This window comes from Cetorhinus maximus, chromosome 34, assembly GCF_964194155.1.
Source record: "Cetorhinus maximus chromosome 34, sCetMax3.hap1.1, whole genome shotgun sequence".
NCBI classification, from domain to species: Eukaryota; Metazoa; Chordata; class Chondrichthyes; order Lamniformes; family Cetorhinidae; genus Cetorhinus; species Cetorhinus maximus.
Window position 1 is genome coordinate 9,280,123 of NC_135912.1, and position 14,633 is coordinate 9,294,755.

Sequence of the window (14,633 nt, forward strand, 5' to 3'; positions counted from 1 at the left end):
TTTTACATCTGTAGTTCAAGGGACTGTAAATTATAACTGAATAACTAGTGTATTAAACTATATCGGATCATGATCTGTAAGATGCTTGGTGACTTCTGCTTGCAACTTTAACCAGTTGTATTAATAACAGAATATTCTGGAAAAGCTCAGCAGGTCTGGAAGCAGCTGTGGAGAGAGAATCGGAGTTAACGTTTCAAGTCCAATATGACTCGTCTCAGAAGAAGTCATGTTGAAAACGTTAACTCTGTTTTTCTCTCCACAGATGTCACCAGACTTGCTGAGTGTTTCCAGCACTTTCTGTTTTTATTACAAATCTCCAGAATCGGTGTCGCGGAAAACGGAGTGAACACTCAGACCCAGGAGGTTTGTCTCGGAAGCCTTTATTGAATCATGATATCACAGAGAACCCAGCAGCATACAACGGAGCTAGCCGGCACTCTGAGGAAGCATCAGAGTACACACATAGTCATAGTAAAAGCGTGCGTAATTAATAACATTGAAATTTTAACTTTGGCATGCATACAATTGTTCTGTCTTAGTTTATGATTACGTAAAAACCTTGAGTAGTTACACAAAACCTTGAGTAGCCCATCTGGCGACGAGTCATCTGGACAGACAACAGATAGCGTGACTCGGCCCTATCTCATGTGCTGATAACAGACATCCTAACTTTGTTTCAAGGACTCTTGGTAGTTTGTTTATGATACTTGTTTTTCTTCCTTCACAATAGCTGACAGCGCAGGTTTGTCTGCTACTGGTGCAAGGAGACTTCGTTGTAGTATTCCACTATGGTTTAACCACTTAACCCTTTGTTATCCTGTAGATGTATTTTATTCTCCCACAATCCCTCCTTGTTAATCTTCTAGATTAATACCAATGCGGAAGAGTATCTTCATTATCATAAGGGGGTTCATAAACTTAAGGAAAAGGCCGATCTCTGGCGGGGTAAACTTTCTCTCCCCACCAGTGGGTTTCACTGGGGCCAGTGCGCATCATTTGAGGGACAACTTGAGCTCCTCCTAGTCCAGTAGAGACACTGTTAATAACCTGGGAACAGCAAATTCACAGAGCAAGACATGCACAACACCCTATAACACATGCTATGACCAACCCAATTAAAACATACAGCAGCTAACTTCCCCAACCGGAGAACCACCCCATTACTGTAGCCCACCAGGAAACCTTGTTATAAAAATTACTCAGTCTTTCCCCAACTTTCTTTATTTCTTGCACTTTATCCATAACATGCTGTCCCAGGTTATAGGTACTGGTTGCAAGGTTCGAACACCAACAGGTGGTGTTTATCGGCTCCTGAGGAGGCTTGATTCTTATCCCATGATCTGTATAGTTCCACCCATTAGCAGGTGGAGAGCGACGGAACCATCCCCTGAACATATTGGCTTCTGCATCATCTGACTGGGTGTGGAAATTTGTGAGATCCTTCACTTCTTCCTCAGTCATTGGTTTTGCCTGATAGGTGCTTGACTCACCTCCATGTTGGGGAGTTTGGGCACATATCCAACAGGCGCCCTGTCCTACTTGTCTAGCATAGGCGCGGGCATAAAGACAAAAAAGTGTTGGGGTGAGAATCCTTTGGGTATAATTCACAGAATATAGCAAGAAGCAGAATATAGCAAAAGACAGTATCCGATACATAATGCAAATTAGTTCATTGGTAACGACGGTTATAGGATTGCCGGACAATGTTTTTTTTTACAACGAGTGGCGGGGACCCAATCTTCCTTCCCTTTAATCTTCAGGGCCGTTCGATATGTTAGCAGCACAAGGTAGGGTCCTTTCCACCCTCTCATGCAATTCAGCTGCTGTTTTGCATAGAGGAAAATGAGTACAAATCCAACATTTAGTCCGATTAACTTGCGAGGCTACGGCCTGCATTCGTTGAACCGCAGAATTGGTCGTCCATGCAAGGACCACGCAGGACAGGATCCAAATCAGAGTCAGCATTCTGACGGCTCAGTTAAAGTTCTTGCACAAGTACTTCCGTCCGATGTCAGCGTCCGCTTGACGTGCGATGCGTGGATCCACAAGGGCGTCTTTCAACCTTTACGGCCATATGGGTGGTGAGCAGGACTTGGAAAGGCCCTTCCCCTCGAGGTTCCAAACAGTTCTGTCTTCTGAAGGTCTTTACTAGGACTAGGTCCCCGGGCTGGTATTGATGGCAGTCTTCAATGGTGGGCTTTTTCTGAGCTTCTACTACCTGTATATGCAAGCTCTTGAGATAGTTAGGGTGAGAGCGCATAGTCATTAGCGCCAAAGGTAGAGCTTCAGGCCCTTTCAAACTGGTTTCTTCACATAATTTAGCTAGTTTGTTTTTCAGAATACCATTTTGTCTTTCCACCGCTCCAGTAGACTGGGGGTGGTATGGGCAGGAAAGGTGATGGTTGCATTGTAAGGCCTTCAACAGTTCCTTTATCTCTTTCACAGTAAAATGAACAACAATTTTACAACAACAACAGCATCATTTCGTCGGGTGAGATACGCCTCCGCCCATCGCGAGAACAAACATACCAGAACTAAAACATAATTATATTCCATACATTTAGGCATTTGTATAAAGTCCATTTGTAGGTGTACAAATGGGCCCCATGGCTGGGGTCCCGTACCAGCAGTCACTGTGGGCATCATGCCTGGGTTATGTAATTGACATCGGTATGACAGGTAATACTAATACGATGCCTATTAGCATATTACTGTTCACTATACATTCAACATTCATTCTATATACACGTGTTAAACCCCTGAGCTGGCAACCGGTCAAGTCATGATTCTTGTATCGTGAGAGATTCAATAGATGCTCATTAGTTACCCATAAAGGGACTACCCCTTCTTTAGTCTGTCTTAAATTTTCTCGGGCTTGTTCCAGTGCCCAAGATCCATAGGGGTTGCATACATCATTTCTGCTCGCTTCGTCTGAAATATTTTTCCCTATTTCAGTTAATTTATTGATAGTCCCCGCATGACTTTCGAGCACGGTATCCAGGCTTTGGATTAACTAATGATGTCCCTATATTGAGTATCGTAGCAGCATCATTTATCAGGCTGCACTTAACGCGGTTCCCTCCCAAGCCTGATCGTATCTCGCCAATGAACTGAACCGCTTCAGTCATCAACTGGCGCGTCAGAGCCGTATAGAGCACTTGGGTATGGGTTGAGCACCATTGGGGCAGGACGACACCGGACACATTCATGACTACGGGTACCAGCACATGGTGTACATTATCATACAAAACTTCTGATTAACTAGTACCAAACCATTCGTCGGTCCTGGATGCATAGTTGGACAAGATGGGTCAGTCAGTGTGGTTTGAGGGGCTTCTATTATCTCTACTCGGACTGTGAAATTAGAGGTGGGAGGTGGCTGGGTAGTGGCTCTTTTGGGCGGACATCCCACGCCCGATCTGAAACAAACCCTTACTACAATTTGAAAGCACTTGTTCTCTTACTGTTACATTTATTATTCCCCATTGCGTGTCGCATTCAGCACTGTCCGTGCTGTACCAAAGTTCCTCCTGTGGTGCGGGATGAGCAGTGATGATCCCCGATCTTGTTGCCAGTACTGATACGCCCACGACCAGGATCGTAGATCTGTGGAGACATTAACATCGGCTCCCATTCTCTGGGTTACCGCTTGGTCAATTGTCATGTATCTTTAACTGTGTGTAATGCCTCCGTTTACTTCCCGTTCTCATATCTACATGTGCGCGTGTATCACCTGTCATAATTACCTCGTATGGTCCATTGTTGCTCTTTGGATTTGCCTGTTTCCATATCCTTAATCATCTGTCAGTCTTTAACTTCGTCTCTCAACTCATGTAATTGCCTATTTAATTCCCTTACATAGTCCTGTATTTTTCCTTTCTGTGGCCCTACACCTCCTACTATAATACCTTCAGGTAATTGCATGGCCCTTACCTGTTATCATTTCAAATGGGGTGAACCTGTCGGTCCTGCTTGGTGTAGCCCACAGTGCATTATAATATTGGGCTGTTCCCTGTCTCTTGATTGATTGTTTTTTTAAAGTTCAGTTCATCCTTTCCACCATCCCTGGTCTCTGGGGGTGGTAAGGAATGTGGAATTTCTGTTTAATCTCCATTAAACTTTTCCTTTAATCTAATATGGGGCTTTCGACTCTAAAGTGCTCAACTACACACACAAAAGACAATTCAGGGACGAAAACACATTAAAGCTCACATACAAATGCTTCATTGCACACAAACAAACACATAGATAAAGGTATGTATCGATACTCCTATAATATTGAACTTAACTCTAAACTAATCTTCGAGTAGCTGTGGGGGAATAAGGGATCTTGAAGGCTCCACCTATAGGGGCCTTCAAACTGACGAAAGCTCACATTTTCTCTGCTGCTGCTTGCAAATTGCTCATTAACCCCCTAGGGGTACCCTCTCTCTCTCTCTCTTCAGCATAAACAGCTCTTGTACCTTAGATCAATTCATTTTTTTTTTAAGTTACAGAAAATTCAGTAGCGGACTATCGACCTCCCTTAAAACATATTATAAGCGCTCAATTTGTCCCGATTAAAAGTTCCAGCTGGTGGGAAGCTCTCTCCTTTACTTTGAGTCCATTTAACCCAATCAGAAACATATTGGACAATTTCAGGACCGTAATGTACACAAAAGAAAACACAGAAATTACTGACTTTTCACCTCCAGGGCACTCGAACCCCTGGGTACACTATTACTACTTTTTTTTACCTCCATCCATTTTTCATTCCGTTTTCTTGCCCATCTTCAAAGTTCCTGATTTAAGCTCCGGTTTCACTTTGTTCTTAGTACTTTGCGAAGCGGGGAGAGTGGCAGAGCCCTCTCTGCTGTTGCGACCTCCCATTTTTCTGAAAAGAAACACAATTAACAGCGCGGCGCTTTTCCTACCCTATGCGCTCACCGGTGTTTAAAAGTTCCTGAACCAGTCCTCCAGTTCCTTGGGTCTTTTGAGTCTGGTCGGTAGCTACCCTTGTTCAAGCACTCCCCCTTTCAGATAAGATGCTTTTCAACCCCCTTTCACCTCTCCAACTTAAGAGGTAGCTGGGACGCTTTTTAACTGCACACCCCCTTTCAGCTAGGAGGCTGTTCGTACTCTCTCCAACTTGGGAGAGGTATTCCTCCCTTTCTCCGCAAGGGTTCTTTTTTAGAGATCCGACGGCCCAGGATTTCAATCACCTCTCCAACTTAAGAGGTTACTGGACTTCAGTCGGATCCCATCCTCGTCGCCAATTTCTTGCGGAAAACGGAGTGAACATTCAGACCCAGGAGGTTTGTCTCGGAAGCCTTTATTGAATCATGATATCACAGAGAGCCCAGCAGCATACAGCGGAGCTAGCCGGCACTCTGAGGAAGCATCAGAGTACACACATAGTTATAGTAAAAGCGTGTGTAATTAATAACATTGAAATTTTATCTTTGGCATGCATACAATTGTTCTGTCTTAGTTTATAATTACGCAAAAACCTTGAGTAGTTACACAAAACCTTGAGTAGCCCATCTGGCGACTAGTCATCTGGACAGACAACAGATAGCGTGACTAGGCCCTGTCTCATGTGCTGATAACAGACATCCTAACTTTGTTTCAAGGACTCTTGGTAGTTTGTTTATGATACTTGTTTTTCTTCCTTCACAATAGCTGACAGCGCAGGTTTGTCTGCTACTGGTGCAAGGAGACTTTGTTGTAGTATTCCACTATGGTTTCATCACTTAACCCTTTGTTATCCTGTAGATGTATTTTATTCTCCCACAATCGGCAGTATTTTTCTTTTCTTAACCCGTCACGAGGTCTCGTTCACAAACAGTGAAATTGTTGTTTTATTTAAGGTACAATATTAAAGTGTAACAGTATTCATCAGCCAAGTGATGAATTGTTCATGGACAACTCATGGCGATGTTGAACATTGTGACAAACTTTATTTCAGCCTGAGTCAGTAACCTATCCAGACACCGTCTCAGCAAAGTGAACCTCGTCTATTGCCGACTGGTCGGGATCTTTTTCCAGCTACATGCATGACATTGGCCCGGGATTTGCTGCACCAGTAATAGTGAAGCCGTTTACGTTCAGCGACATTTTAGTGGTAAAATTGACAGCAACTTTTGATGTCTGCACATGCACATTTAAAAGCAAAATCCAGAAGTTCCTATAGAGATAACCTGCGCTCACACAGGGACTGCTGTTGTAATCTTCACCTCTGGCATCTACACAGAAATCACTGTTAATGTATGAACATAAATTACTCACTATTATGAAACTAAATACAAATGAAAAGCTTACACCGTTTCAATGAGGAATAGTTATTTTTAATAGTGTGCTGTGCCATAATTACTGTTAAATAACATCTCTGGCCATGATCCATTGGATTTGTGGAGACTCACTCCCTCAGAACATAATTTAAATGCCATTGATGATCAACAAAATTAAAGCATTTTTTTCTTGATTTTATACTTATTCATTTAAGTTTCTTATTTAATCCTCTTAGTCCAAACTGCTGTGTGCAAAGCCTTACACTGTGATCCGACATTTAGAATAAATTTAAATGTTTTCCCAATTGATTTCATTTATTAATTTTTATTAATTAATGGTAATTAATTGATTAGTTAATTTTCCTGTCCAGTGATTTGTCTGCAGTTTGTTTATTTATCTTTGTATTCATTTTGCTATATACATTCTGCCTTGTGATTTATGATGACTTTTCAATAACATGGATTAATCACTGTCCCTGCTTCATTCCCTGTACATTTATGTCACAGATTCTCTGCAGATGGTGCCGCGTTTAAGCTGATGTCAGGAAAGGAGCGTTCACACAATCGAGACCACTCAAACTTTGTGAGCAGATGTCCTTCCCGAGATGAACAACGAGCACCGTGGGTTTATTCGATGCTATGATCCTGGCCCAGGCCCCTAGGTTTTTGGTATGATCCTGTTAGGGACCAGTAACGTTTTGTTTAAAGTAGATAAGGCACTTGATAAGAGAATAAACCACCAAGATTCCACAAACTTTGAACAGACAAAATATGCTTTACTATACAAAGTTAGAAATGTAAAACAATCTACAATATATGTAGTTTTGTACTCTAACATTTAGAATTAACGTGAGTTACACATGAGTTAACAGATAGACTGTGGTCAAACATCCCACAGTGCACATCAAATGGCAGATGCAGTAAAGATTGATCCCTTGGATTTCTCAGCAACTCACCCAGAAGTCAGGGTCAATACGAGTCACCAAATCTCATTAAAACTCTGGCCTCCTTCACAAGGGATTCCACCCCTGCACTTTCAAAATCTAACCTCAGAACTTCCTCAAAGTCATTCTGACTCCTACAGCCTCAACAACAGCTAACCTCCCAGGATTTCAATCTCATCTCCCGAGACTCTGTTCCCCCGGATTCCCGCGTCTGCACTCCAGCCTTTAATGACTGGTGCAATTTCAGCTCTCTGGGGCTTCTATTGAGCGCTCTCTCCCTGAAGCCTGCCAACTCAACTCTTTGGTGTTCACAACAGCAACAAATGCAACAAGCATTGGAACATCCTATACTTGCAGTGTTACAATCTCCACAAGCTACTAGCTTATACAACACACATGGACACAGAAAGAAAATGTATTTTATCACAATGGACAATAGTATCACAGTCCTTCCAGTCAACTTGGATGGGCACAGAAAGTAATGAAGATCAGGTGGCAGAGCAGCTGTCGCAAGTAGTGGGGGATGCGGTTATATCAATTTAATTTTATTCTAAATAAAGGATTACAATAGAATAAAATTCCACTTAAGGCAGCTGTTCTAAGTTCACAAATTGCATCTTGCACTAAATCTGAACTCAAACAAGTCACCTAGATTTCTTTCAAAATTACATGATTACAAAGGCTGAATGGGAAGAAGTTGCATTAATGTTTGGAATAAGTATGTGGTCCATCTGTAAAAAAAATCTTTCAGTTTCCTTGCTACTTTACAATCTTAGAAAGTCCAATGAAGGGATATTTCACTCCATTCTTCACCTCCTCCCTGAATTTACTCTGGGTTATGGCATAAATAAAAGTGTTTGTGCAGCGACTCAGGAGCTGAAGCATAAAACCAAGCTCCTGTACAATGCGCGCCATCTCAGGAATATGAACTATGCTCAGCACATAAATTCTGGAATACGTCGTATACACCAGGAACAAAACCCATAGGAGGATGAAATTCCCAGATATCACAAAAAGCAATGTAATTGATTTTCTTCTGCTCTTCGTTTCTGGATCACTCTGACTCTCGCCATTTACCCGATCCCGGAGTTTCTTGCGAATTCTGATGGTCACTAAAATGTGCCTGACAGTTAAAGCATTGAGCATCAGAATCAAAATAAATGGTACACACGGGGTCAAAATATAATGCATCAGTTCAACTCCTGTCCACACTGGTGAATACATGACACTGAGAGTAGGAATGCAGAACCAGGGTGTTCTCATAAGCATATATCTGCTTGTCACCATAAAGAACCAGAAAATGTTCTTCACAAAGAACAACACAGTCATTGTACCAATAACCACAGACGCCGATTTCTCAGTGCAATATTTATTTTTCAGCTTCTGACAACAAATGGCTACAAATCGATCAAAGGTGAAAGCGACAGTGAACCAGACAGAACAATCTGTGACTGCATAAAGTAACACTGCATGGATATTACATACTGGAATATTGAGAAGGAAATTAAACATGTCATCATAAATAATAGGAATCTGCCTCAGTATCAGATCGATGATAAGGGTCAGTAGATCTGCCACTACCATGGCCAACAGGTAGCGAGTGACACATTTGGAGAGTCCAAATTTTCCTCGAGAAAGGATCACAATTGTCAATAAGTTAACTATTAGAAAGGGAAAAAGGAAGAATATTATATGTCAGGGTGAGCGGAGCAAAACCTGTGTGATGGATCATTAGATATAATTTTATGAAAGCATGTTACATCCTGTGACAGAATCTAATTAAAACAGAACTGTATTACAGAGGGTTGGCTTAACACCAACTATCAGTATAGACTTTTAAAGTCCATTTCTAAACTAGAAAAGAAAAATGCATTTGTTCATTCATAAATGTCCAGTAATTAAATATAGTTCCTTCTGATGAATGGAGATTAATACTCTGGTCAGTCCTGTGAAAAACCAAATAAATCGAAGGTCATAGGGTCTATTCGTGGCCAAGTCAGTTCCAATTGGAATCAGTGAACTTGGGATAAGGTAGGTTCTTGCCTCAGGTCCTTCTCCTGCCCAATAAACCAGGGGGGTGATTAAGCTGCAATCTCCTCAATGCTGCTGGGAAATTACGTGGGTAACCCTTTGGTCCTACTCCCTTTCATTGCTGCTTGTGACATTTCAAGGGTGTAATTCTGCATGTCCACTGCTGTGCAGTGACATTAGGATATAATGGGATGATTCTAAAGGGACTTGATGCTGATCAATAACCCTGGGATATTTTGGGGCTATTCAGCTGAATATAGGAATACAAGTGCATAGCAACAAGACTGCAGCATTCATTCCATCGATTCTGCTCCATAATTCAATGAGATCATTGCTGATCCATATCATAACACCATCAATGCACCTCACGTATATATCCCTTAGTACACATAATGACTGCAGCTTTGCCTATTTAATTAGAAAGTCATAATACAATTTAGCTGAGTCAACATAGTTTTATGAAAGGGATTTTGTGTTTTGCAAATTTGTTAAAGTTAGCATCAACCCTAGAGCAGGGGAGATAAGGGGAACTGGTAGATGTAGTGTAGTTGGATTTCAGAAAGACACTTGATAAGGTGCCACATAAAAGGTTACTAGACAAAATGAGATCTCATGGTGTTGAGGGTGATACATTAGCACAGATAGAGGATTGGCTCATGAATAGGAAATAGAGAGCTGGTATAAATGGCCATTTTCAGGTTGGGAAGCTTTAACTAGTGTGGTGCCACAGTGATCAGAAATTGGGGCATCAATTATTTACTATCTACATTAATGACTTGGACAAAGGGACAGATTGTATTGTAGCCAAATTTTCTCATGACACAAAGGTAGGTGGGAAAGGCAGTTGTGAGGAGGACACAAGCTGTGCGCAAAGGTTAAGTGAGTGGGCAAAAAATTGGTAGATTGGGTATAATGTGGGAATATGTGAGGTTGCCCACTTTTGTGGGAAGAGTAGATAAGCAGAATATTGTTTAAAAGGAGAGAGGCTGCAGAATGCTGCAGTACACAGGAGTCTGGTCGTCCTTGTACAGCAATCACAAATCGTTAGTATGGAGGTACAGCAAGTAATTAGGAAGGCAAATGGAAATTTGGAGCTTTATTGCAAGGTGGTGGAGTTTCAAAGTATAAATCTTGAAAAACTGCACAGGGCATTTGTGTACTGCATACTGCATATAGTTGCATTGTTGGCAGTTCTGAGAAATTTCACTAGGCTGATTTCTGGGTTGAAGGATTGTCTAAGAGGTAAGGTAGAGCAGATTGTGCTCATTGGAGTTTAGAAGAATGAGAGGTGATTTTATTGAATAAGATTCTGGTGGGGCTTGACAGGGTAGATGCTGAGAGGATGTTTCCCTTCATAGGGGAATCTAGAACTGGGGGACAAAGTTTCAAAATAAGGATCTTCTATTTAAGATACAGATGGGGAGGAATTTCTTCCCTCAGATTTTTGGAATTCACTACCCAAAGAACTTTGGAGGCTGGGTCACTGAAGATATTCGAGGCGGAGTTAGACAGACTTTTGATCTACAAGGGTGCCAAAGGTTATGGGGAGGGGGGAAATGTGTGGTAGGCAGGAATGTGGAGTTAAAGCCACAATAAGGTCAGCCATGGTATTATTGATTGGGGTCGATGGACCAAATAGTCTATTTCTATTCTTATTTTGTTATGTTCTTAGAATGGGTTTTCCAAATATCATGCATTGAATATTTTTTTTCCTTCTAGGCTCTTGTGCACAGTCTGGAGACATTTCAGGTAGAAATCTGTGTCACTACATTTCAGCCTTCCTGAGTTGGTAGTGTAGTTGGGGTGTGAGAGAGATTGAGTTTTGGAGGTCCTGCTTTTGTATATAAGGTCCCAATCATGTGTGGACCACTTTCCTCTGGCGTTTGGAGTGACCAGTGGTGGGCGTTGCAGCCAATGGTGACCTGGTGGAGAAGATTGTGGGAGTCATCGCACAAAGGTGGTCAGAGGAGGTGCATGGTACTGATCAAGTGACAGCAAATGGGATTGAGCGATTGAGAGTTCACATGGTAGCTTGTTGACCCTGGAGGGAATACTCTTGCTGCTCAGCCAGCTGTCTCACAACCAGGGCTGTAAAGGCATTAAAATTTTTGATGAAGTCCTCATCAACCCGATAGGCTGCACAAGGAAACTAAATAAGTTGAAGCAGAATGACTGTAACAATGAAGGCGGCCAGGTTCAGCGCAACATTTAAATTACCAATATGGTTATAACAAGTGGATTGATCACTCTCCACATATACCACCACCATTAAAACAAAAACCCAAGGATGTGAGGCAGGTAAGTTTCCTGTTCCACTTTCATTTTGTACTTCAGCCTCTGAATCACCCCAATCCGACATAGGGCATTATGATTGATGATTTGTGTGATCAGTAATTTTGCATATATGTCTCTCTGTGGTGTTAACTAAGTCATTGGAAATGATAATGAGTAGTTTAGGCAAGAGTACATGTAGTGATAATGTTTTGAAAGTCTAAAATATGGAATGCTTCACGAAGTTGCATGTCATCCTTGCGCTGGGGCCGTGCTAATCTTCTCTGTATCGTTCCAATTTTAGTATATGTGCTCCCGAAGCAAACACGCACATGTAGTGATGGTGCACAATCTGCCACTTGCTCTTAATTCAACAATAAATGCATCATCCCAACACTCTACATTCTACCAGATAAAGAATACCTGAAGAGTCAATTATCCTCCTTCAATTTCAAGAACAGTAATTTTAATTAGCAACCCTTTGTGGAAACTAGCAATTGCTTTCTGAGAGTTATTATGCAATATAGATATTCAAATATTCCCTAAAATTCCAAAGTCTTCTACTTTAGCTACTTCCTAAACAAAACTACTTGCTTCATTAAAAACGGCCCACACTTTAAAAATTCATCTTGGTTGCATCCAATCACCTCCTTATTAAAAAATAAACTATCATAATTTAAAAGATGGCTTCATTTTTCTGAACCCATCTTCCACGACATTATTACATTACCGGATTGCATGCATTAACATAACAATATATACTCAAATTCGTGGTATCAACAGAAATCATTGTATTCCAGGTTTTTTTAAATGTCCATTTTTTCCTTTAAGTATCAAGCTCTCGACAATGCATCTACAATCAGCTTCCCTTGTGCCGCTACAAGAATAATCTGTAGATTAAATGTTTGCAGTAAGAAACTCCATCTGAATAGCCTTGCACTTCTGTCTCAAAATTTGTCCAGAAACTTTACAGGATTGTGGTCTGTAAAAACAATTGTTTCCGACCAGTTGTTTGCAACATAAATCTCAAAATGCTGAAATGCTAACACCAAACCCAGAGTCTCCTTTTCAACCATTGAATATCTTCTCTGTTTTACATACAATTTCCGTGAAAAATATCCTATTGTTTTTTTCAATTCCAGTGTCACCTTCATGTAACAGTACAGCCCCAGTTGTGTCAACGGCCAACTTAAATTGCGTGGCATAATTGGGTACAGCCAAGACTTGTGTTATAGTTAATACAGTTTTCAAACTGTCAAATGCCTTCTGACATTCTTGTATCCATTAAAACTTCTTGTCCTTTTTTAATAGTTCAGTCAGTGGAGCAACCACACTGCTAAAATTTGGCACAAATTTCCAATAAAATTTCCACTCATGCCCAGAAATCTCAAAACTTCTCGTTTTGTTGTCAGCACAGGGAAATCCACGATAGCCTTGACTTTCACATCTCTCAGAGCCACCTTACCATGTCCAATGATCTGGCCTAGATATGTAACTTGCGCTTTTGCAAATTCACTTATAGCCAAGTTCACCACTAAATTAGCTTCTTGTAATTGAGTAAATAATTCTTCCAGGTGTTGCAAATGCTTCTCCCACTTCTGACTGAAAACTATCAAGTCGTCAATATAAACAGCACAATTGCTCAGACCTGCAATTACTTTGTTTGTCAGTCCTTTAAATGTTACAGGTACATTTTTCATACCAAATGGCATAACTTTGAACTGATATAGTCCATCTAGAGCCACAAAAGCCGATATCTCCTTTGCATTCTCCAATAATTGCCAATATCCTTTTAGGAGGTCAATCTTTGTGATACATTTTGACTGTCCCACTTTCTCAATACAATCTTCCAACTGTGGTATAGGATATGAACCCAGCTTTGTCACCGCATTCACCTTTCAATAGTCCACACAAAGTCTTTGTGTTCCATTCGGTTTCAGTACCAGCATAATAGGCAAACTTCAGTTACAGCAACTAGACTCAATTATATTATTTTGAAGCATGAATTCAATTTCCTTCTGTACTTGTGATAAGCTTGCCAGGTTTAATTTGTAAGGATGTTGCCTTAGTGAAGATGAAACTTCTACAGACACATCGGGTGGAATTTTCCGTGCGCGCTGGCGGCGGGCGTGATAGGTGGAATGTGTGGAAAATATGGCCCAACCTGCTTCACGAAGGCGTGAAATCAGGTCAGGATCGTCTGCTCAGCCCACCAAGGCAGGCCGTGTTTCCCACTATTGGTTGGCGGGGGGCTAATTGTAATACATTAGCATATAACTAAAAGGCCATCGTGCCAGGCTCTTGGAATCCCACCGGATTGTCCATGCACATCGGCGGGAAAGCACGCCGATGTGCTTCACAACTGCATACAGGCAACATGCACTTGGTGGCCTTCACTTTGGGGGAAACTGAGGTGAGTGATTAGCATTCTCCACAGCTCATTTGTTGTTTACAGGCCTCAAGGGTGCCGTGGGGCATGGACAACTGATGCCTGGCCCTGCAGGCGGCTGCTGGGGGGGGCGTTGGTGTCCAGGGGCAAGTGCTGGCCAGGCTCAGAAGCGACTGCAGGGGGTGGGGAGGCAGCGGTGAGTCCAGAGGCAAGTGCTGGCCAGGCTTGGAGGCAACCGTTAAACTGGAGGGTGGGTGGGGTGGGGGGGGGGGTTGGGGGAGGGGGTTGGGGTGGTCAAATGCTCCCCTCGTACTGCATTACGGACACAAACAATCGGGGCGGGGGTCAGGGTAAGCATGGGAACTGGCCACACATTAGGGACACCTGTATAAACTGACCATGCCTCTGCAATTGAGGCAGATCAAGCGCAGCCACAGTGATATGATTGGGGTCGGACTCCTAGCCATCCTGCCCATGCAAGCAATGTGGTGGCACCAAAGGGCCACCAAGTGCTCCATACATTACACCCCCCACCCCGGGGCACAGACTTTGAGTCCGCCATCACTTTATTGCACTGCAGACCAGTTGGACTGCACACGTTGTACAATCTCCTCGCCAACGCTGGTTAAGTAGCAGTCACTGCTGGAGGTGCTCACAGACCCCTGAAATCTCAGCATCCTGGTTTGGGCTAGTGTCACCCATGTCGCAGGCTGACAGGGCAGCAAAGTA

At 42.2% G+C, this 14,633-nt stretch overlaps 1 non-coding gene across 1 annotated transcript; it reads right to left on the bottom strand.

Moving 5' to 3' along the window:
• Positions 1-11,736: 11,736 nt before the first annotated feature.
• On the bottom strand, positions 11,737-11,843 carry LOC144671864 (U6 spliceosomal RNA). Its single transcript, XR_013574034.1, has one exon. It is a non-coding gene; the product is annotated as a U6 spliceosomal RNA (small nuclear RNA).
• Between the last annotated feature and the right edge of the window lie 2,790 nt (positions 11,844-14,633).